Source organism: Chiroxiphia lanceolata, chromosome 7, assembly GCF_009829145.1.
Source record: "Chiroxiphia lanceolata isolate bChiLan1 chromosome 7, bChiLan1.pri, whole genome shotgun sequence".
In the NCBI taxonomy this organism is placed as follows: domain Eukaryota; kingdom Metazoa; phylum Chordata; class Aves; order Passeriformes; family Pipridae; genus Chiroxiphia; species Chiroxiphia lanceolata.
Genome location: NC_045643.1, coordinates 11,329,095 through 11,349,940, shown reverse-complemented (window position 1 = coordinate 11,349,940; position 20,846 = coordinate 11,329,095). Strand labels below are relative to the sequence as shown.

Below are 20,846 nucleotides of genomic sequence, written 5' to 3'. Positions count from 1 at the left end.
CAGTTATTTTCCCAGAGCAGTTGCAAGGTGCAGTTTGTAGATAAACAGGAAGAAAGATGGAATATGTTCTGATTTTGTTGTGGATCACTGGCCCATTGAGTCAGATCTTGTGTTGTAGCAATTTCTTTATAAAGGAAGGCTGGTCCTGGTTTCCCCTATCTCATACACCTACTGAATGTCTTTTTAGATCCAGCTAGTTGTGTGATACAGTATTTAGGAGAAAGAAGATGCTGTCTGGTGCAAGGAGTAATCAGTTCAAGTCTGGAAGCAAAAAAAATCCCTTATTTCCGTGCTTGCCGGATTAAGTCTTTTATATAACATGCTTTATAGGAAAAGGGCTATGTTTGTACAGAAGGAGGTGCCAGAACACTAATAGAAGTATAGTAGCTCATCTGATGGGTGGGACAGATTTCTGCGTGCTGTTTGGAAAAAAAATTAACCCTATGTGGGAGTGTAGTATCTAACATTAATTCTTGACATTTTGTTTCCCATACTTCTGGGGCTCTTGATGAGGGGAGCTTCATCTTCTCTGTAAAAATTTAATTCGTAGAGATAAAAAAAATTCTTAGAGGATTCCATCACGAGCTTGTTAGCATGATCAGGTCTTTGGCATGAGAACATGGAATAGAACAGAATCCAAGCATTTTAATTTGCTGGGAACAAAAAGAAGCTGGTTGGTAACTTTGGGATGCAGTGCTGCTCTCTGAGGCACACTGCTTTGCGGGCGCGCAGCCACGCGACATTGTGACCGTACGTGGGTCTGTGTTGGTTTCAAACACGCCTGGGGCCTCCCCTGGCCCTTTTGTTATTTCTCAGCCTTTGGCACTGAGTGCCGGTGGGGGATGTGTGGAGATGGGGAAATGAGAGTAGATATTAGAATTCGGTAGCAGATTTAAATTAAGCAGAAACCTCAGTACGTTACAAGCTCGTAAGGCTGTATGTACGCTATGGCATGTGGCTGGACCGTAGTCACACTCAGCAAATCACTGAATATTATAGGACAGTTGATACGTTTTCTAATTCTTCCCAGAAAAAAAGAGGATTTCAGTACTGAATAATATCTTGTTAGTCTATTCCTACTGTTGGCAGCACAGCAATTTGAACTTTCAAAAATAGGAGGTTAGGTATTTCCCTGAAACTACATGTACTATTCAGCATCTTACTGATGTTCTGGTAGAACAATGTAGGGATTGAGAGAGACTGGGGCTGGAAGTGACTTAAGGGAGCTAACGGAGCTTAGCAAAGGTTATGAAAAGCAGTGCTTTCCATCAGATGTCCTATAAAGAAAGAGATGGGAAAGGACCCAAAGTGAGAAATTGTCACCATGAACACGATTTTTTTCAAACAGGACAAGTCCAGGCTGACAGTTTTCATTTGGTACTTTGCATCCCCGGTAAGGAAGAGTTATGAACAGAAATGAAAAAGCTGGTAGTAGTAGAGAAATGTCCTGAATCTTAAAACTTTAACATGGTGCGTTTCTCAGAGTCAAGTATTCCTTGCAATGGTGGAAACTGAAATGCAATTTTCTGGTACTGCTGTAGTAAGACCAAAAATGGAACTAGAAAGGTTTGTCTTGGTGCGAAGGCTAAATGAAATAGAAAAATTAAAGAGGCATCCAGTGCTGTGATGTAGGGTCCAAAATCAGCTCACACAATGCTGTTAGTGTTCATAATTGCATGTGCTGTACTTTCAATAAGGAATTCTTTGCAAGAAAATTAAGTCATGTTTTCAGTTACAGCACTGTAAATAAAGTCAAATGCTTCTGAAGTCAGTGGAGTTTTTGATTTCCACTGATGCAATTGAGGGCAGAGTTTGAAATGTGATTTTTTTTTTCCAGATGTATCTCAAGCTATATTTCAAATTTGTATGAAGTAGTAGTATGTTGGGAGGAAGTTTAGGACCACAGGTAACACAGGTTCAGGTAAATTTATATATGTCTGTGGTTCCTGATCCTATACTTGAATCTTTGCAAAGAGCTTGTTTGGGGTGTTTCATCCATATAATTTTTCAATTATGTCCTTATACAGAAGGCCAAACTCAATACAGGTATTCTAGAGTGAGTTATTTAGCTACAGGAGGGATAGGCCAAAGCCATTTCACTATAGAATATTTTTCCTTATATGAAAGCATCCATTTGCAGGATATTTTTTGTTTAATGATCTTCAGAGTAATTTCATTGTTATTTATAATATATCATAGAAGCTTGGGTTTAGGTTCTTGCTTGCTTATGCAAATACCTGAGACACAGCGACTTAGACTGGGACAACAAAAGAGGAATTACCTGTAGGAATCCTCCTACCTCTGCAGAATCATGGAGAAAGGCAACCTATGTCCTCAGAGGACAGAAGTATGGGAGCTCTAAGGCTGAAAGTGGGGAGTCACGTTTGTTTTAATATATAAAAGATTTGACCTGTTTTCAAGTAATTTTCTTAAGGCTGGAGGAAGGAGAAAGCTGTAGAGAGTAGGAAGACATGAAACCTGGGGTTAAGAGCCTTACAGTAGGCTATGGTGTTGCTTTAGTTGTGCGTGTGTTTAATTGAAGGTAGAGATGGCAAATATCCACCTTTTTGGCAAGGGCTGAGAAGCTGGTGTTTAACTTGACTAATACGTGTGTGTGTGTGTGTGTGTGTAGGAAGGCTTTAAAAGAAGGGGAAAATATTTGTTAATTTAGACTATTTGTGGTTGAAATATCATAAACACTTGGGTGTAATAAGAGAAACACAGTAACTTTTTGTTTTCAGAGGACTTTTTAGAAATATTAATTCAAGTTAAGATTCATATATTTTGCAGAGAAGCTTCCTTTGTGAGGTTTTCACATAGGGTGAAAAGCAGGGTAACCTGTCTAACTGCATCCATTAATCAAGATGGTGCCTTCTTTCCTGTGGAACCTAAAGGCAAAGAGTTTTAATTTTAAAGCATAAAGTGGTTAGTACTTGTCTGTAAACTTCTAAATAGTGTACGAATGCAAAAGATTTTTATTTGATTAACTCTTTTTTCTTCATTTATTAACAAGGTGCTTATGTAGGAACATTCATCAGAAGCTTTAGATATTGTAGGAGATTTATGATGTCATATGATGTCATTACAGCAACATGCTGCATTGTAAAACTTCAGAGCAACCACTGCTGTGCCACCAGGGTGAATAACGGAGCATTCATTCACTCCTACCAAATTCCAACATCAAATGTTCCACAGGCACTCTTAAAACAGAAATTGTGCCTGTAGGAACATGGAGTGAGAAGTGATGTTTGTGAGGGTGTAATTGGAGTACCTCAAAAGGAGTGGTAGATATTTCAATTCCCAGAAGTCGTTGTGTTAAAACTGCACAAAAGCTAGAGATTCTCTGAGGTAAAGGCTCTTCAGATGGAAGTGGCTGAAAAAAAATCTTGGCTAGCCCATGGGGAGCTTGTGAGAACAAGTACTAGAGGCCAAGTGCTGCTCTGTTACACCATCCTACGTTTGGCCTAGCGCCAAAGACGAGCGCTTTCCCCACTGCGACTGGACTGGAGGGAGTACAGCTCGGAGGGATATGAGCGACCAGTGACTCGACTCTAAACCACACATAAAATAAGTTTAGCAGTCTTGGACTGTTGAACAATGATTCATTTTATAATACAACCGCAAAATGTAACTGCGTTGGTAATGATTGCTTCAAACAGCTCAAGGAACTGAATGAGCAAGGAGGAGTCAGGATTACCCTTAGCCCTACTAAGTGTCCTTGTTAGGCCGGAGGTCAAGGCTTCCCGGTATAGCTTTTGCCCTGGGCTGCACAGGCAGGCAGGGGAGAGCTCTGCCTGCAATAGACAGACAAAGGTCTCATTCTTTAGTGGTAAATGTGCTTTAACAGCCACCGCCGTACACCAACACTTAAAACAAAATGAAAGGAAATATTAAGCCTGCTGCATGTTACTCGTTCAGGATGTTAACAGCTGTATGGCAAATGCATCTATAGTAGAGGAGGGAGAGGAAGATACAAGCAACTTTCACAGCCATCCTTTCATATCTGTAATTACATCCAGACTTAGCAGCAGTGTCATTTCATTTTGCAGAGGAGCGTGGCAGCCCTTGAAGTGAGATTTGTTGGTGTTCAATCCCACATGGTAGAAAAGGTCCATTGTACTCTGACCTGCTTTAAAACAAACCATACTAAACCATGCATGCATGCTCAAAGAGTCCCCCCTTTTTATAGACAACTGCCATTTGTTGCAGGGGTTGCTATGGCAAACCAGAGCAGAAAATCCTGTCTTGATGTTAAAGCAAAATACTTAAAAAGTGTAAGGAGACAGATTTTGAGAATATAAATTAATTAAATGGCAGTAATTGCATTATTGCACTATCTTGCCAGGGAAATAGCTATTCCTGTGAGAGTCTATTACTGTGTTAGGTCTTGAAGCAGAGTGTAGTTTTTTGAATGTGCTTTAGGTTTTCAAAATCTGTTTTTATGCTTTTCTTTAATTCTGACTAGTGATAAATAGCAGCCTAGCCTTGCAAAGGTGGTCATCATCCAGTGTGGTTGAGTTTTTAATGCTGTAATAAGACTGAATAAGTATTTGCAGTTTAAGCTTTAAATTGACAGAAATAAATAATTATAACCTCACGAATCTGGCCCACGTAACTGCTGGATAGCTTGCTGGGTTGAGATCAGTATCTTTGGATTTAGGCAGGAAATGTGACACTTCTACCAGATAGGAGTTCTACAGCTGTCTAATGGGCCTTTTGCTTCTTGGCTGCTGGAGGTGCAAAGTGTCAGGCAGGTAGGAGACTTTTATGGTACATTTCTCCATTTGAGACAAAAAGGAAAAAGCCAAGGCTGTTCTATGTTGCTTGTCTTACTCAACTCCCCTAACTACTTAACAGTCTGGCCTTACTGTAGTTGTGTCTTTCTTCAAATCTCCAATGAAAGAATGAAGAGTAAGCTTCAGAAACAGAACTGATAAACTGGATGCTGCCTAGCACCTTTTTAGTGCAATTAGAAAAGCTGCTTGGACTTTTTTTTTTCTTTAAATGCTGAAAACAAACAGTTCTATCTCTTTACATCTATGATAGTTATTCATTAAAGTATTTTCTGACATTTTCAAGTGGGACTGTGTTATTTGATAATATTTGAGGAGAAATGAAGACTAAAATGCTCACTCCTCACATCTGAAAGAGGAAATTCAGAGTTAAAAGGAGAAAGAGAACAAACCCCTCCATAAGAGAAATGAAAATCTTTTTTATAAGTATATTACCTTGGACCATGAAGCGCCTTAGTTCAGGGGACCTTGTGTGTGAAGTCCTTTCTTTAGGTGCTCTTCAAGCATCTCTGGTCTTTGCTCAGTTGATCTCAGTTGATCAATCAGCCTTTGGTTGGCTGAATGTGGGCACAGGTCAGTGAGTCTGCTTTGATTATGCCAATATTGCCGGTCTTATGAATTGACCATCTGCTGTTTGCTTTCGTGGGCACTTAAGAATCAGGCAGGAAGAACATGGCAGTGGGCTGGGATTAGTACTTACATCAAAGTTCAGGAACCCTTGAATCTTCTCAGTTTTGCCACTACCTTCAAAAAGCCATCTTTAGCTGTGCTACTAGTACAGCTTGCTGCAGTTGGTCATGCTGGTTAACAAAGATAAATACATGTTTCTGTCAAACTTCCAGAGTTCATTTTAGTACACTGAGAGCGTAGTTTTGTACGTCCCCTTTGGGTTCCTGAGTAGGCAAGTACACTGTTCAATGCATCCAAGGAATGGAATGTAACAAAGCTTCTGTGTTGCGGATTGAATTTTATATGTTTGGAAGAGGGACCAGCAGCTTCCCAAATGGGAATTTAAAAAAGGAGAAATGTAAAAATGTTTATAAATAGGTCATGTCAGCATCCTCATCTGGAACTGGCCAAGTCTAATGCAAGATGCTTTTCATGCCATGTTTGCCAGCTACCTCTTAGGCTAAGGCATTTGTAGTGATTCAAGAGTTCAACTCTGTATTAGAAAAAGAAAGGCATTTGTGCAATATCATTAAAAGCTGATCCAATTTTTTTTTGTTTATTTAATACTACTTACTTGAATCCACTGTTTTGCCTAGTATTTTGTGTGGCATTATTCTTTCTTGTTGCATTTATCATTATTCAGTTGAGAGGTTTTTCACTGCTTTACCCGCCTTAAAATGATCTCATGTTCAAGGCTAAAATTAAGAAGTTTTGAAAACTGAGTTATTCTGATTGTCACTAGGGCAGAGATTAAGTATAAATGACTGAGTGCTTTGAAAAGGAGTTTTGTATCCACTTATCAGCTTTTCTTAATAAAAATGAAGAATTAAATAATTTTAAAAATACAAAAAAGGGTAATTGAAAACTACTTTACCATACATCTTGCAGTCATTTCTTATGGGTAAACATATGTATAAAACATTGTAGCTACACCCACAACATTCTTTTTTATTAGGTGAATATGCTTTTTTATACTAACTCTGTATGGTAAGTGAATAGTATCTATGTTAAATTCTACGTTTTTCCTCTATGGTTACAACCAAAATTAAACAGATTCCCTGTGTGAAAGTATATCCCAAACTACTTTCCCCCAAGGTATTTTTAAACTTTTCGCCTAAATGATGTACATTATTTTAATTACAGCACATAATAATTATCTGGAAGGTATTGGTTATTATGTCAGTCTGAGGTGCCACTTAAGTCCTTTTCTTCTCATGATTAACAAAATAATAATTGTTTCAAAAGCAGGCAGGGATAGGAACCCCAATCAAATCCTAGCAGGCATGTCATTATCGTAGCAGGGGAAAGCAAAGGAGCAGGTTCCTCCCTGGGTGAAAGCATTGGGAAGAAACGGGTGGCTGTATTTGTTTTGGCAGGCTGAAGCTGTTGTGAGCCCAGATTCCCAGCCAAAACCAAGTGAGCTTTGAGTTGACTTGAGCCATTTCTCAAATGTTTTTGTGAACTCTCGCTTTTTTCTTTAATTCCCCATGTTGTTTTGATTATATTTCTCAGTGCTGGGAACATCAGAGCAGATCTTCCATGTTTTGGGATTATTTGTGAAAAGATTTCTCATCAGCTAATAGTGATTGTGTAACAAAAAATCTTCATTGGTTGGTTAAAATCTGAGCTCAGATGTGTGATCACATAAGGGAAAATTCCGTGGAGACTTGGAGTGGAACGAAACCCCCTCCTTAATACTTTTGTCTAACATATGTCACTGTATTAAAAATAATTACTTTGGTTCCTTAGAGGGGGAGAAGAAGGGTTTTTTTAAAACCTGGAATTCTATATTGAGTAGGCAAATAAACTCCTGAGATTGCTTTCATTGGAAAAGGACATTTTAAATGGTACCTTTTTACTTGAATGTTGGCCAGTTTAATTTAGATTATTGCTTCTGACAATTAACCTCGTGTTGGGCTGCACTTGTCTCATTAGCAATGTGGCGAGTGATGAACTTGGATTCACGAGGGCTCAGCTCTCACCTAGGAAACTCTCTTGCCAGGGCTGCGCCGCTGCCTATTAACAAATTATTAACAATTTATTAACAAATCCACATAAAAGCCATCTGTGGAGGGCTGGGACTGTGGGATTAAGCAAATATATTAGTAGTTTTATCAAATTCTTTGAATAGTTTTGCCGAAAGAGAAAGTTAAGCAGCAGAGGAGGCATGGACGTAAGTTTTAAAAATATGTTGTACCTGGTTTTGATGTTTTCCCTTTTAAACTTGAACTAGTTTGAGACGAAGCTTCTCCCTCAAAATATATCTGCTTTAAAAAGAAGTTTTTAAATAAAAAGAGAATAGAGTGATAGGGAGTAAGGGTATGGCTAAATAATTAAAGAATAAAATTCTTAAATTCTGTTTGAATGTAATGCTTCATCTGCCAGGAAATGATCAGTTGATTTGTTTTTCATTTAAGCAAAACCAGTTACGCAAGTTGTGGTTTTATGAACTGATTCTCTCTCTTTTTCTCCCCTGATTTTTATTCCACCAAAGCAAAATATTTGTTACTTCCACAGTCTGCTGAACTGTTACACAGGGAATATTCTGAAATAATGTCATCTTTTGGCAGTTATTTAGTGAAGAAAAGGACGGAAGATAATTTTCTGCAATAGAAATAATGACTTTACCAACTTTGTATAACTTGAAGTTTTCTCATATAAATATCATCAGAGAATGATGACTAGTGTTAATACCCCAAGATGAAATACAAAGAATTTTCTGTCAATTACTAGGAGAAAGTAACTGAACAAAATTGGCTGATTTTTTTTTTTCAGTTTTTTTTTACTCCTTCTGGTTTTTATTTCTGAGTTATGACAACATGCTGTGTACCTGTGTCTAAATTTACACACATACATATCAAATGTGTAGTGTCCAGAGTTAGCACAGATACACATATCTTTATATGCAGGAAGGAGGAAAAGCGTTAGTCCCTTAAGTAGGTTTTTTATTTTTTCCTTATAATTTAAATTGACTTTGCCTTTATTGTATCAGTTCCTTACAAATACATTTTATTTTTACCATGAATATCAGTAAGGTAAACAGGATTTAAGCTGACTGCTCTGCCCTCTCCCTTTATGTGGCTATGCACATAATATTTGCAGCCATTTAAAAGGTGTCACACATGTTGTTTAGAAGCAGTTATTTCATTGAATATTTAATAATGCATACATGAAAACCGATCCAGAAGACAGTATATGAAAAAAGATTTGTTCTGGGAGTACAGTGGGTCGTTTTAGTGGAGAAACAAAACCTTTTTCTCTCCTTGGCTGCGGTGAGAGATGGGTCTGTGCAGCCGACCGGCGCGATGTGCAGCCCATATGTGCACAGTGAGGAAAGCTGATGCTGAGGTGTGAACGTGACTGGCAGTGATTGCCACGCCCACCTAACATGTCCCTTTCTTATCTACAATGGTAGCTTTGGCCTGCCCTGGGACCCTGCACTTTTGTGTTTTCTGGGCTGAGCGAGTGTGCCTGGTAGTGGGTACCCTTGGGCATGGCTCTTGTGGAGCAGGCATCCCTTGCTCATCGCAGCAGACTAGATTCACGACACCTCTAGTGCTCCCTTCTTATGGTTTATAAATGGGAAGAAAATGGGAAGAAAAGTCATGACTCAAGCTAAATAGAGTGTAATTCGTTGCCTTAGGGGTAGGAAGAGGAAGGGATATTAGAGGTTTGCAGTCTGGAGATTTATTCCTGTAGAGCTGAAAGGTGCTGGCCGTCATTCAGAGATGGGAGCAGTGAGGCGTGAGCGGGAGGAGGAGGGTGACAGTGATGTGGCCCTGGGTGGGTGGGTGAGCAGGCACTGACCAGCAGAGCTGCTTACCATGACAGATACTCAGCCAGGGCTGGAAGCATTTTACTGACTGTGATGAATCTGAGCTCTCTTTAAGCAGGAAATAAAACCTATTCATTGATTTGCAAGGTAAAAATCAAAACTATTTTCTTTGTACACAAGGAGAGCCTAAAGGGCTGGCAACAAGGTTGAGACCATTTTCTGGCTGGGGGCAGTTGTTGTTGGAGGACTCTGCTGTCTCACTCAGGCCGAGGGAGAGTCTGCATCATTCTTGCCCATCAACCTGTCAAGTCTTCCTGTCTCTCGTGAGATACTGTACTGCCAATTCCCTTTCCCCTACTGGCAGAAAATTCCTCAGCCATGATAATGACAAAATTCTATAGTTCTGCCAAGATGGCTCTAACGTTTTGGTTGTGATATTTAGTTACATTTGCGAATATTTTCCTTCAAGGTAAAAATTACTCTGAAGATGCTTCAGGTATGACATTCCTTTTATTTATATAGGGCACATGCAGGCACACAACACTGCTAATGGAATATGAAGCCTTTTGTGCACTACATACCAGGATAAAAGCTGGCTTAAGGCCTTAATGTCTTGAAATTGATACCTCCATTTAATTTGTAAAGAGCTTGTTAGCTTAGGCTAAAGACAGAGTATTTGTATTTCAAACTGTTATCTTAGTTTCTCTAAATTAACAGTGTTCTTTAGACATCTCCAGATGAGAGGCCTCCAAATCTTCAGTTCTCTTCTTTGAATATGCAATGAAAAACATTTCACCTCAGAGTAGGTAAAGGAGGTAACAGAGAGGCCACTATTTTGAGCCTCCAACAATAAAATTATTCCTGATTGTGAAGATTAGGTAGAACTTAATTTTAAGCATGTCTTGATTGAACAGCTTCTCAAATTTTATGAGAACAACATGTTTAGTCTAGAATAGTGTATCTAGAGGAAGCCATTTCTCACAAAAACTTTTAGATTAATCTATAACTTATCCATTTTATTTAATATTTATTTTTATTCTCCTAGACTACAATTTTAATGTTGTGGCTTTGCCCTTTTTCATCTACACTATAGTGAGGACAGGTCACACTGACTGGGACCTTTGTTGCATGAGCTCTTCAAATGAGTTGTTCTGCAGTAAATTGTAAACCAGGGCCATCACCTGGGGAAGATAAGAGCTGTTTTAGTGCTGATAGGCTCCCCTGATTGGATTTTCATCCATCATACACTCAGATGTCAAATGAAGAGAGGAGGGTGTTGTGGTTTTTTTGCTGATTAGAAAAAGAAGAAATTTCAAATGGTTTAAAGTCTGAATTATTTTATTACTTTAAGCATCTCAGACTTTTAGGATAATACTTTAAAGTTTCTACTTACTCAGAAAGCCTTTATATTTCTTTGCAGTTTATACCTGTCTTAAGACCTGCAGTATGAAACAACCAATAATACTCCATGTTTCCAAATGAACAATAGACTTTGGGGGAGTAAAATAGACTTTCATTAAGATGCAGATACCCACAGTGCAACCCACGTCCCACCACCTGAGTGAGTGCCAAGAGCAGAGAATGGTTATTGGCTGTGGGAACTGACTGTGTCGGCAGAAACCAGATTGAGGCTTTTCCTCCAGGGTGACCTTTGAAATCAATCAGATTGTGAAAACGATAAACTTCCCAAAGCTGCCTTGCTGTGTTGTGCTAGTAATGCTCTCTCAGTGTTGAGGTCTGCTCTGGTTCACTGTGCAAGTAAGGATAAGAAAATACATCTGGATTTATTGGGTGGTCATTTGGCCTATTCTTTCAGGAATACACGTGCATGCAGGGTCTTTGTCTTCCTAACATAACACTTTGTGAAGTAGTTATTTATATCTTATTTTCTCCTTTATCACAGTATCATTAGTTGAAATCCGCAGTCAGGTATTATATATTTGTGATACTGAAGAGAATGCTGGCAGCAGTATAGGTTGTACCTTACGGTGAAACGGCATCTCTGGTAGATTCCAGAGATTTTCCAGTATTGGTGCCATGTTCTGAGTAAGGCATCATCCCAGTGTATCTTTATTTAATTATATTTCCCGGAACTGTGAATTGGCCTCTGGCTTCCTTTTCTGCTTACACATGTGTAGAAGCCATGCACTAGTGGGCCCAAGACACCCGGGGCTTGAGAGATGATTAGAAATGACAGTCTGTCCTCCCTTTTTTTCTTGAAATACCACCATACAGCATTTTTGATCTCTTTGATTTGAACATGAGGTAGAGTTTAGGAAAGAGAAAGAAGTGGTGAGAGCACTGAGCGATAACCTATCTCTTAAGGTATCTGCAGTGCCACAACCCAAAAAAAGAAAAGAGGCCTGAGAGTGCTGGTGTGCTGTCTTCCAGCTTGGTGGGTGGTGAAGCAGTGTGAGCTGCTTTCTGGAGGATGAATCTCAGGATGTCCTAGAGCTCTCCCCCATCTCACAAGGGTGTTTGCAGTGCTACCAGTGCTTAAGGCTATTGAGTCTTGTAGTCTCTGAGGCTGTCCCTTAAACTCTCTTGCTGGTTTTGGCTGGGATAGATTTCTTTTCCTTTGTAGCAGCTCCACAATTTCTATATGCTGTGATTACGTGGGAATCTTTCAGCTGCTACTAAAGAAGCGGTAAACTGGAAAGGCTTCAAAGCATTATGTGAGTGTGCTGCAAACCTCCAGATCCAAAACACGAATAACTCTTTCCAGTCTTTGCCATGTTCACAGAAATTTATCATTTAAATTAAAAAAATAGTTCTTTCTGTCTTTCGATCCCTTGTTCACAAAGTGACTAACGTGAAGTCGAAAATGCTGGCAGGATCCAAAAAGGATCTGGTGGCTTTGTAAGAAAATAGGTGCAGTTCTAGGAAGATGTGGGCTAAGAAAGCAAATCTAGGTTCATCTCAGCATTAGTGTGGGCTCAACAGTACAAGGGAAAACTATTTTTTCTGAATCTGGTAACAGTTCCTGCTTGCTCTGAGTCATCTCCTCTAGTGGTGAACTAGCCTTTTTTTTTTCCCGCTTTTGTTTTCTCTTGATAGGAAATGTAGCATAGTTCAGTAACCAGCAAAGCTTTATTTAGACTTGTCAGAAATGCAGAATTTTTTTGCTCTTCCTGGGAAGAAAAGAGGGAGATGGGGAATTTGAGATCAGATTATCAACTGAAAAATGTGTCAGTGAAGGAGAATTTCTCATTTAATTTAATCGAATGTATCTGAATTTGCAATGCTGTCAAAATTAGGAACTAGGGTTATTAAAATGTATTTTGAAAAGAAATACTGAAACCTTAAAGATACTATTCCCTGTCTCTCTTGAGTCTGTCAATTTATAAGGGAAGGTTAAGGTTTAATCCCTTACCTTTCACCTGTTTGTGAGCTATGAGTGAGACCTGAGCCCAAGTATCAACAAACCCTCAATCTTAGGTCTACTGCAGATTCTTAAATATATGTGTGCATACACATTTACATGGATAATTTTGCTTCCATAAAATTTTTTAATATAAAAATACTAGAATGCAAGTGTTGCTTCCCTTGTTCACTGCTTCATGGTGGATCTAGTTCTTAATTGAATGTAATTAAAGATACTGTGATCAAGCCTACGGACACTGTAGGGATCTGGACATATTCTTATAGAAATGCAGCTACAGAGAACACAGGACTACTGAGTCAAATTGCAAAGGTAGCAGCAACTGGATCTTCACATGCTGTATTCATGTTGAATTAGTGGAAGCAGTTGTTTGAGGTTATCAGCAAAGTCTTCAATCCCTCTGTTTCTTCAGCAATACATGCTTTTCTATCCTGCTAGTTAGATGCTGTCCTACTAGCTTTTCAGTTGTTCATGTTGTTTTTTTCTCATGGAAGTCAAGAACTGAATGTCTGGTGGGAGGAAAGAAAAGACAGAAGGCAAGCCAAAAGTAGTAATTTAGTGAAAAAAACATTCTGCTAGTCTTTATACAGCATAAGGAAAGCCCCAAGACACAAATCTTAAACTAAAGAGATTAAGCTGTTAAACTACATAGGCCAGAATCCGAATCTGCATTCAGTTTAGGGGTTTGTTTGTGCAGCACAGCATGCTGTGTGCCCTTATTTTTCTTTGGACTTGAGACCCATGAATTTTCAAATCTACTTGTAGTTGACTCAACACAAAGATAGTTGGCTACTGTATGTCTGCAGCCTGAGCCAGACTTTCTGTGCTCACTGTAACTGTTGCTGTGAGTAGGCAGGATATTCAGATTCATACAAGGCCAAACAATGTCTGTAGGCTTAATTCTAAGCCTATTATCCTCCACAATGTCCTGTTAGCAGTGCTCTTTTATAACCTTTAAAATGTGTTTTATGTATTCATCTGCAATTCCATGTTATTGTGCTGTTTTTCCTGCTCAGTGGACTGTCTTTCCATGTGAAGCTTATAGGCAAGCACTGAAGCTGAGTGATTTGAAGGAGTTTGGGGCACTGGCATCTTTGTTAAAACAGAGAAGGAAAACATCTTCTACCTCTCCTCTTATCCGTTCAAAAACATCTTATAAAATCTGATAAAGGCTTCTGGAGGGTGGGGACCAAAGGCTGTCTGCCCAAATGCCCTTTTCCTGCTGGAGGTGTTGTGGAGCAGGTTGTGTTGGTGACATTGGGCTGGCAGAAAGCTGACAAAAAAGGTTGGACAGCAAATGTTGGTGTAAAGTTCTGATCCTTTTACTCCTGTGCAGCCCCTTGTAAGTAGTGAGGTGGCAATATGGTCACTGGGTCCAAAATTTGGGACAAGGTGATTTGGGCATTGTTTGTGGCTGTTGAAGAGCATGTGCAGTGGAGAAAAGCACCACCTGTTGAGTACACTTGCATTCATGTTCCTTAGCAACTGAGGCAAATACACTGAAGCCCCAATTCTCGGTCTGTAAGGCTGAGGTGGAAGCACGTTACAGGTCTCCACTAGGAGTATCTGCCTATGTTGGCTCTCTGGGAGGCTCTAAATTGTAGACAAGTCCTGGTGCCAGGCTGGGATGGCAGAGAAGCCACATGTTTTGACAGGGAGCCTGAGACTGGAGGAGAGACAGCTGTTGTCCAAAGGAAAAGGAACATTCATGGTTTTAAGATAACAAAGCAAACCTCCAGGCATGGTAGCAGCTAAGGAAACTCTTTGATCAGGGAATAAGCTGAGTTGTGACGCTCCTGGTCTGGATTTCAAAGGCATTCAGCAGCTACTGCTCCCTGGGAGAAGACACAGCCTGTGCTCCTGTGCAGCTGAGCAAGCTCAGGCGTCCCAGGACTGAGCTTGGAATGATCTTAATATGAGAGTAAAGGTTGTCCAAAAGACAGTAATTTCATGCAAAACTGGGAGAGTGCTATGCTTTGGGTGTTATGTGGGGCTGATGTTAGTGATGGAGCGGGTGCTGCAATCCTACAGGCACTGGGGCTACTGAATAATACTGCTGAGAAAAGTAGCTCCATTGTGACAGTGCCTCTCAGGAGAGGGCACCCTGGTGGAGGGTGAGGCTGAGGTCCAAGCTTACAGAGTTATGAAAGACACCTCCTAAGAGCTGCTTAATATCCTGGATCCAGTAGCCTTTCTGTCATGAGTTGTCATGACTGAAAAGACTTTGTATTCGTGCCGTGCCGTGGAAGTGATGTTCAGGGGAGTGGTTCTCTTTCTCAGACAAAAGAAAGAAGAAGAGGACTTTTCTCTCTTTATTCATATTCTTACTGTCCAAGGTAAGTGCAGACTTATCCCAAAAATGACAAAAGAGAGATGTTATGCTGGACTAAATGTGGTTTTCTTCAATGGAGGCGATAGTTTTAAAAGTAACATAGAAAATGTAAAAAAACCTTCAGAATCACAGGATATTTTCCTAGTTGGAAGGGACTCACAAGGATCATCGAGTCCTACCCTGAAATGAATGGCCTGTTGTTTTGGTTTTTTTTAATAGTTAGTACTTCCTTTGCTTCCTCGCCCTTCTATTTATTTGTGGTATTCCTGTTCTATCATATTTTAAAAATAATCTCCTGAAGTAAATAACATCAACCTTTTTTTTCCTGTTTCCTTACTAATTATTTACTTTTTTTTCAAACAGAATAGGGGGTTGGAAAATTAAATAAAGACTTCCAAAATAACAAGCTCCAGAAAATTTTATTTAATTTGTGGGTTCATTCTGTTCGCTCTCGCTCTCTCCCCCTCTTTTTTTTTTTAAGAAGATCTTTATTAATTTAGTCTAGTAACTTAGTGCTTATATTAAATTAATCTAATAAAAGTCAGGGTCCTCACATAACATTTCCCAAATGTGAAGCAGCATCTATTACATGAGGCACAATCTTTTCACTGTAAAATGTAAACTCGATATGTAGAATTACAAGGCATCAAACTGTTTAGTGTATGTTGTTTAAGTGAAATACTTGAGTACAGTCATGCTGGAGGAAAGGAAAGGGCAATACTAGCATTCAAAAAATTGAAAACTCAAACCAAGCTTCGTGTATCAAAGAGATTTTCATCTGTGAATGTACTCTGAAGTACATAAACCTTGTAACACTAACATTCTTTCTCTTGATAGTCACACCCATGTTTCTATAAACATTTTGATATATAATCATACAAATATCATACATAATAATGAAAATGTCTGTGTTCAAGTCTGTGTATTGATACAGCTGTGCAAGCCAAAAAGGCTAGATATGAGTGTTTAAATTGCCCGGCTCTTGGACATGTTGTTGCAGCACAAAATTTCGTTCTGTAGAATATGGTACACAGGGTTTGTGACAGCATTTTAAAACAGCAAAAGTGAAGACTTCTAGCAACAACAGTACAAGGGGCTTTGTGCTACCAGAGCTTTGTGTAGCTTGGCTCTGCTTTCCCCTTGGGTGAAAGTCACCCTTTTGTGCAGAGCCCTGAAGTTGCACAAGCCTCATGAGCTGGGGTGGAGTGTTCGTCATTCAGGGAGTGTGGGTGTTCCTGTTGATTTGTGGATGTGTACATCACAGTGTAATCACATACTTTATTCCTGTTCTCTCACTGAATTATTTATTATGGACTGAAACGAGGAAGGAGGGGGATTCTTTTGTATTGATGTAAACATAGGATTATGTGCATTGTGTGCTTTCAATCACTAAATCACCAATATGTCAATTGACATAATACAGTCTACCTCACAGGGATGTGCAAAGTTCAATTAATTAATGTTTTTAAAGTGTGTTGGGACCCTTTGATGTGAGGCGCTTTAGAAGTACAGGGGAGGGTTATGCTGATTATTTTTCCCATCTATTGCCCCCATATATCACTGACTGAAATTCAGTATGATAATATGGGCACCCTTATAATGATGGGCAAAGGCAGCATAATATTTTTTAAAATTTCCCAAAGAGATGGAAAAGGCAGCTCAATAATATAATACAAAAATTAATATGGTCAGGTTTTTTTTTTTTTCATTTTTCCTGTTGCTTTTTTATCCTTTCTGCTTGAAAAGTCATTCCCTTTGCTGGATTAACAATAATAACTACAAATTATGGCTTTATGTTGTTACAGTTTGATGATATACTACAACCAGGGTAGAGGTTAGAAACACAGGCTGAGTTATTATGTACTGCAGGGTAGTGATTTCCTGCAAACTGATTTATGGATAAATAATTCTATGTACTTGTTACATGGGACAGCCAGCTTTTAATTTCTGTAACAAAGCACAGCTGAAAAAAGGAAAATTACATGCTAAAGCATAGGGACAAGATGCCTCTGAAGAGGATAACCAGATGCAATCAATGTCACAAGAGCTTTCCCATCTTGTAGGAAACCCTGCAGTAGTGGCTGATAGAGAAATGGCTTGATGGTCCCAGAAGTGGAGCTTTTATTGTATGTCTCATTGAGGTCTTTCATTTGGAGTTGTAAAAGGAACCAAAAGTATTTGGGTGCTAATGTTAATCTGCAGTTTCTTTTGAATGTCTCTTGTGTTGATTTGATAAGAGCTGTTAAAAAGTAAGATGTGATCAAAACTACTTGATTGAATTCACAAGGAAGCAGCAAATGTTGCTTGTGTTCTTCATCCAGCCCTGTGTTTGCAGTCCAGCCCTCTTGGGCTGTGATCCTGGAGTCCCTGGAATGCAAGGAAGCGAATTCTAGGATACCTAGTACAGCTCTGGAACGCCACAGCAACGTGAGCCATGGCTATGATCTGGTATAACACTTGAGATTCAAACTTGCTCAGTATATTTTGGAGTAGTAAATATAGCCCAGGAGATCTCATGCCGGGTTGGGCACTGCCTACTCCCTCTGCCTTTCCGAAGATCACACAGACGCCGTGCTGTGCCGAGTCTGACCGTACAGGCACATGTTCTTGTCTGAGCTGGATGTAGCAGTTCTGTTACAGCCTGCAACGTTAGTGAATGTGCAGCTGTAATGTAAGAAGCAGGATTTGCACTTCCCCAGTTTCCAGCCTGACCGTGTCCGTCAGTCCACAAGGAGAGCAATCACCTGCTTGAACACCTCACCCTATATGAGTCTCAGCAGGTTATATTCGCTTAGGCTGTAGAAAATGGGAGGTTTTGGTGTGGTGCATCAGGGATTCAAATAGTCTGCCTGTTTAGTGTTAATAAGTGTTTTTCTTAACAATATTTGGTAAGGAATCAGTATTCTCTGCTATCCTTCTTTTTTCCCCTTTAGCCAAAGAACACAAGATTCCTTCTTTTTCCCTCTCTATATGTATTTGAGCATGTATTACTCATGATTCATTTTCTGTCTCCAGAAAAAATGTTGAGGAAGGCGTGGTGATGCTAATAGGAACTTCCAAAATGTCCTTCATTTGATCCCATGACTTAATTTTAACCCTGGCAGATTAGCATTTTAAATAAATTGCATTAATCCTGTGTATGCATTTGCATTAATACTACAAGTATCCATTTAAGATGTAACTCAGGTAGGCTCATAACTTGTGAAAGGTAAAATCAGGAGTATAGTCATGGTGGGAGCAGGGAATAGTTTGAAGGGAGCCAGTGACAGGATGAGGCACGTTCTCGTCCTGTTTGTTCTGTGTAGCCACAAAAAGGAATTTGGAAAATGCCCCATTTTAACAGTTTGATTTCACAGCAGTGATGTGCTGAAGGATACCTGAGGTGCCTCAGTAATTACCATGGGGCTATCAGATTAAAAATTACCTGTGCAGGTGACTGGGAGATGCAGGACCCGGGCCTCATTGTGTTTATGACCAAGTGTCATAGCTAGACTATGATATGTTCTAAACTCCAAATGTGGCATTCTTAGAATGAGTGTACTGTGTGGCTATCTTTCTGTTTGCAAAGACAAATGAGGCTTCTAGCCCAGATAGATAAATAATTTTTGTGGGACAGTATAAGCTACATAATAATGAAAAGGGATTGCCAGCTTAGCTGTATTTTTCTAGAAAGCAACTTTTTGTCTTTTGATGTTTATGCTCCTGCTGAAAGTAGTTATTCTGGAAGTCTTCTTTAGCCTCAGCCTTGCATCCATTCAGTTCCCATCTCACTAGGATGAAGTTTCAGGAATAATCCCAATGCTTTAGATGCATCACTCTTTCAGGTGATACTGTAAAAAAGCTCTGAGTGCTGCTCAGTAGAGAGATCAACCATGATGTAGCAGGTCAAGGCTTCTGTTCAATGTGTTATTCTGCTCTCACTTGCATAGTTATCACTTTCTTCTCCAAAGGAGCTGCATTTTAAATGAAACTAAATTAAAAGCACCCTGTCAGGGTGCCACATAACTGGCCTAAGTGTAATGACAGCAGTGAATTGCAGTGGTTGTTACATGCAAACTCGAACTTGTAGAAGTTTGCCCACTGCTCTTCTTGCAGGTAAAGGAAGTTATGCAAATTTCAAACTAAGTTACTCTGCCCTTTTTCCCTGTCTCCATTTTAATGAAACTGAGGCTTAAACTTAATAAAAGACCTAACTACAGAAGTACATACTGTTCAAGAACCAACAGCCAGTGTCAATAAAAAATTTCTTCTAAAATAGTTTTGAAAAAATTCTATTGAAAAAACTGGTCTCTTTATTGTCTCTAATTGCCTAACTGGCCTGGGCTGCATTGAGCCACTTCTAGATGAGTTCTTGGGAGCTGTTCTAGTGTAGGGCCATTTTTTGAGTGTGTGCAAGCATTGAAATCTGTTGAACTTTCCCTTCAAAAAACTCTCACAGGAAAAAGTCCCTACTCATACAGGAAAGAGAATGAAATTCATTAACAGACAAGTTTTGGAAACTCGGGGAAGATGTGTTTTTGGATTTCCTGAGCAGTCTGATCTGCTCTGTGTTATCCACACATAATTTTGAGAAGGTCTGGAGCTGACAGGAGAGTGATACTCCCAGAGCAGTAGTATATTCATTAATAACACAGTGACCTTTGCTCATTCCTGTCCCCACTCCCGAGTCTCAGTTGTGGTAGGACAAAAGCTCAACCAGGCCAGTTAAAGTGGTTTCTTTAAAGTCCTGAGCTGTACCGTTTGGAGTCAATGTGAGGAACAATAAAAAATGTGTATGTCAAAGTAACATCTTGCTACCAGGCTGTTTTCATTCTGGAGTTGCTGTTATACTGAAAATACTCAGTCCTGGATGAAAAGGGACCTTTTTAGGGAGCAAATTTTGGTCCACTCAGTTTTTGCTGAGGAGTCATTCAGAGATGTGTTCTAGCATGCAGAGAAGACATTTACTCAACAAGCTGGCATCATCTTCCCAATCACAGCCCAAGAGTTTCCTTAAATACAGTGTTGGTGCCATGAAATATGCACCTGTGAAGTCTGCTGAGGAGCTGAATGGAAACCATGGCTTCTGGCTATGGTTTGGACCAGCTTAATGTGCTCTGGAAAAAATATTTCACACGTCACATCACACCGGCTGAAAAAACAGCGGACATCAGCAGCGCTGTAACACAGAGTAAAGGACTCGCAGCAGGTGTTAACGTGCAGAGGCACCGAGCATTATGGTAACACCTGTGTTTGTTTAAATCCAGCCAAAACAATTTCCTCTCCAGTTGTAGAGGAGGATTAAGAAAAAAAAAAGAAACAAAAACTACCTACCTTCCAGTAGTAGCAGACATTCCTGTAAAGCAATTTGCATAGTATTTCCCGTGATGCGCTCGGGATGCGCTGGGGTTTTTCTCTTTGAACTTTTTTAGTCTGGGGACACCTTTAGTTGCTTCAGTGCCCCCCCAGCCATCTCTTTGTCCCTTGCCAGCGTTGCCAGGCCTGAGCAGTTGCAGATGGTGTGCTCTCTGAGTGCTTTCCTTAATTGAATGAAAAATAAAGCCTCTTGTAAAATATTAACAATTTAGATGTGACTTATGGGGCACATATGATGCTTATTTTTTCAATTACATGAAAACTTGGCGTGGTTAAACATAGGAAGCCAAGTGTTCTGTGAAGCCAGTATAGATTTCTGGATTTTTAGGTGATTTTGCTTTAAATTATTATATAGCAGAAGGGGGTGAAGGAAGTCAGCAGCTAAACTGTGTTTTCCCAGCATGTATTTCACTCAGTGGACCCTTGATGCTCATTTCATGACTAATATATGCTGTACTATATGCATTTCTTGTTGTCACCAGAGATAACATTAAGTAAACTATCCCCTTAAGAAAAACAGCTTTTCTTGGCAAGTGGAAT

At 39.6% G+C, this 20,846-nt stretch overlaps 1 protein-coding gene across 4 annotated transcripts in view; it reads left to right on the top strand.

The window, feature by feature from the left end:
* The window catches only part of SATB2 (SATB homeobox 2), a 190,441-nt gene that overhangs the window by 94,258 nt on the left and 75,337 nt on the right, over positions 1–20,846 (top strand). Inside the window, exons 1-2 of one of the 4 annotated variants that reach the window (XM_032693582.1) lie at positions 4,697–4,702; positions 9,259–9,265. The exons of the other annotated variants lie outside the window; for them this stretch is intronic. The gene's annotated coding sequence lies outside the window, so the exon portion shown is untranslated. Of the gene's footprint in view, positions 1–4,696; positions 4,703–9,258; positions 9,266–20,846 lie in introns of those variants that run through there. 4 annotated transcript variants of the gene reach the window in all.